This window comes from Echinops telfairi, unplaced genomic scaffold (assembly GCF_000313985.2).
Source record: "Echinops telfairi isolate 266 unplaced genomic scaffold, ASM31398v2 ScPeMD7_7439;HRSCAF=8477, whole genome shotgun sequence".
NCBI classification, from domain to species: Eukaryota; Metazoa; Chordata; class Mammalia; order Afrosoricida; family Tenrecidae; genus Echinops; species Echinops telfairi.
In genome coordinates this window covers 822,987-827,232 of record NW_022111339.1, presented here as the reverse complement: position 1 = coordinate 827,232, position 4,246 = coordinate 822,987, and positions in this window count along the sequence as shown.

Here is a 4,246-nt window from a genome sequence, read left to right as displayed (position 1 = left end):
GAATGCCTACATTTTGCACAGAGCAAAGAGTGACAAGCCCTTGGTTCATTCTGACTTCATTTGGAAAGTTGCTGAGCAGATCTTTGTGAACCGCCAGACACCATCAATGGCTGTGAATAGACCTGGGCGTCGCGCTGTTGACGTTGTCAACCCAGAACGCCTGACTGGTCGTCACTTCATGGACTGTATCCCACCAACCGAAAAATGTCAGCACCTACAAGGATGTGTGTGGTTTGTTGCTCAAAGCGAGATGGCAATGGACAGAGAATACGAGAGGAAACCAGGTTCCATTGTCCTGATTGTGACGTCGGACTTGGTGCAGGGCCATGTTTCAAAATTTTTCACACCCAGGACTTTTATTGAATGCGCCCTTGATGTTGCACCCTTTTTGAAAACTTGCAGTGTTTTTGATTTGATTACATTATTGAAAAAATTATATTATTTTAATATTTACTATAATTTATGATTTTGTGTATTACAGTTTATCATACCTGGAAAAAAAGGGTAAATAAAACACCCTCCACCTCGAGTGTAGCCTGTTTTTATTTCTGTTCTCTGTCTAAAACATCCCCAGCCCCTCTTCTAGCTAACTCTAGCAAGTTTTTTTTATGTAAATCATTTTATTGGGGGCTCATACAACTCTAATCACAATCCACACATCCATCCATTATATCAAGCCCATTTGTACATTTAAGCCTGGTCTAGCGCCCTTCTTTTTCTGCAAGTCTCCATAAGCTTCCCATTCTGATCTCCAAGGCCTGCCTCTGGTAGCAAGCACCCTGCGCAGGGCTCTCCCACACCATGTGTCCTACTCTGCCATGATCTAGCAACCTCCAAGCTGGGACCTGACCTGCTCAGCGTTGTATCGCCAACGCTGCACATGGATTTGCACCTACCTCCTGGTGCTGTTCTAAAGGCTGCAGTGTAGGAAGTCACGCAACCCTTGAATCACACACAATTGTTGGAGCAGAGAGGCATTCACTCAACAAAGGAGCGCTGGGTGTCTACTCCATGCCAGATGTGGTTTTTAACGCTGAAGATCCAACAGTGAACAAGATGAACAAAGTTCTGATTTCAAGATGAGGCAGAAGGGCAATAAACAGATACGCAGGTAGGCGATGATGAGGTAGTGTGAGGAACTAAAGACACATGTAAGCTGGACGAAGAGATGCAAGGTGACAGCGATGCCACCTTGGATGGGTGGCCAGGCTAGGCTTTCTGAGGCGGAGTCATTTGAGTGGAAGCATGAAAAATGTGAGAAGGTGAGGCACACGCGATGGGCGTGTGGGTGTGAGCATGTGCATGACGAGGCCCCGAGACAAGGGCATTCAGAGCAAGGAGGCCCATGTGGAGGACTGGCCCACCGGAGGGGCAGAGCGGGAGGGCATGAGTCACAGGAGGGCAGGGGCTCAGGCAGGTAGAGCCTTCTCAGAGGAGCCAAAAGATGCTGGCATTTATTCCAGCGTGGTGGGAATTCACAAGTGGGTATAAAGTTTGACAAGACACAATTTAACTATCTTTTAAATGGTCACTGTAGATGCAAACTGCCCCCAAATGAGGGGAACGGAGAACTATAGCCCATGGATCGATAATGGTGACTGGGACCAGGAGGTCACCTTGGTGGCAGGAAGAAATGATCAGTCCATGAATGCATCTTAAAATCAGAGCATTTACAAGCAGGATTTGCTGTTGGATCGGCTAGTGAGTCCGAGAGAAAGGGAGGAATCCTGGGTGTCTCCAAGGTTCCTGGCCATCTGGTGGGATGACAGTGGTTTGAGGGGTGGGGCACAGTTCAGAGGAAGGGCTGGGAAGGAAGAGTGTTTTGTTTGGTTTGGTTTTCTCTCCAGCCTGTCAATCTGAGTTGGCACCAGGCTTCAGTTTTGTCTCCTACGAAATGAAAATGATGATCTCTGCCTGGCACATTCCTCATGAGAATGAAATGTGATGACTGTCTCTGGAAGGTGGGAGATGGAAGGTCTCATTCTTCTTCACATTAAAGCGAGGGGTAGGGTTCCCAAGAAAAGACTACGAACACCACTCCTGGTTATGGGTGAGATGTTGCTGGACTCCTACCATTGTCTCTGGCCACAAGAAATGAGGTTGGCAACAGAAACGACGCTCTCCAGAGTGATTTATTTAATACTCGCATGGGCCTGTCCCTGGGTGGCGCAACAGTGAACCCACAGCTGCTACTCCCCACGTGGATCAGGCAATCTCCTGAACAGGCAGCCCCTGAAACCCCTAGGGATCACAGTTCTACTCTGCCACTTGAGGGTAACCGTTTGCTTGTTTGTTTTGTTAATTCACCTAGCATTGACTGTTTGCCGCGCACTGTTCTCAGGACTTTATAAACATCAACTCATGAAATCCTACTCGGAGAAACTACATTGGAGCCCTGGTGATGGACGTAGTGGGTTATGCCCTGAGCTGCTAGCAAACCACAGGGTCTGCATATGAACCCAACAGCTGCTCTGGACAGGAAAGAGGAATCTACTCCTATATAGATATACAGCCTTGGAAATCCAAGGGGGTACTTCTACTCTGTCCTATAGGGTCACTATGAGTCAGAATCAAATTGATGGCAGTGTGTGAAACTATTACTACCCTCTTTTACAGATGAGGCGCCCTGGTGGGATAGTGGTTACACGCTGGGCTGTTAACCGCAAGGCCAGCAGAAACCACCAACCCCTGCTCAAGAGAAAGATGAGACTTTCTACTCCAGTAAGGAGTTACAGTCTCAGAAACCCACAGGGCCAGTTCTAGCCTGTCTTGTAGGGTTACTATCAGTTAGAACTGACTTGATGACAGTGAGTTTGGGAGTCTTTTTTTAAAAAAATAAAAAACCAGATGAAACCGAGGTGCAGTGAAGTGAAACCCCGTGGTAATAAATGGCAGCGTCAGCCATGCTCAAGGGCTCTGGCTCTGCCCCACGTGCTCACACCCTGGGCCAAGCAGCACTTCTCTGGCACCTCCTGCCCCTGTTGGCAACCGGCATGCTCCTGGCCTTGCAAAACGTCTGCTTAGAAGCCTGTCAATGTTGACAGCCACACTCCCTTCTGTCTCTTGGCCCTCCTCGTGCCCTGCTAACGCCACCCCCTCTACCCAACCCCAGCACTCAAATCCTCAGTGCTTTCTTCTCCAGACCTGAGGTCAGCCTCCTCCTCCCATTGCTACACACAAGCTTTTATGGCACGCGGCTTTCGCCATGCGCCCTGCCTCTCTGCCAGTTGTTTTAAACTCTTGCCGGATCACGTTTTCCACTCCTGTTGAAAACAGCAGACCACGTGCCACCCTGGGCTGAGAGCTTAAGAGAGGGACTTGAGGGGGCATCTGTTCTCCCCAGAGACCTTGTTCTAGCGTTGGGCCTCTGGGCCCCCCAGCACCAAGTGGGCAGTGTGAAAACTATGACGATTCCTTCACCTATTTGGCAAATATTGGCTGAGGCAGGAGATGGTGAAAAAACAGAAAGCATCGGGCGAGGCCCGGGGAAGGGAGCTGGGGTGAGGTGGGGGAGCAAGGGGGCTGGGGGACGCGGGAAGTGGTAGCGCCAGGAGCTAGTGCGAGAGACGGAGGCGGGCGTGGCGTCTGGCCAGGGCGACACGTCCTGGAGGAGCCAGACGTGCCCGCGGTCGTTCTGCGCCTCTCTGCGGGCGCCGGCTGCGGACCGCGGCGGGGAGCGGAGCCTGGGGACCAGGCTGCCGGGAGGGACTCGCTAGCCCCGGCGTGGGGTGGCGGCGGGGGCTCAGGAGACAGCACCCAAACTCTGGAGCCGCCTTCCGTAGCCTGTTGCCTACCTGGGGTGTGACCTTGTGCAAGTCCCTTAACCTCTCCGGGACTCCTTCACGCCGTCGGTAAAATGGCTTTTAATCGCTTTAGGGTTATCTGGGAGGATTCAAGGGGACATGCCTGGCAGGCTTATGCAACATGCCGCGGGCCACGTAGGAAACGCTCGCGGAGCCCAGGCTGCGGGGTTCGCGGCTCGCACCTCGCCGGGTCCCCAGCGTACCCCCAGGTCGGTGCCCAGCTGCTCTCCGCCCAGGGACCCGACGAGGAACCTCGGAGAGCGAGCCTAGCCTTTCCATGCATGTGCTTTCGCGGGGCGGGTTTGGAGGAGGACCCGGAGGAGAAGTGGGCCGGGGAAAAAGGGAAGGAGCGGAGTGAAGGCGTGCGCGGCGGGGGAGGAGGCGGAGTCGGGCGAGGCTCCCGGGGTTGGGGGCCAGAGGGCGGGGTTGACAGTGTTGGGGGC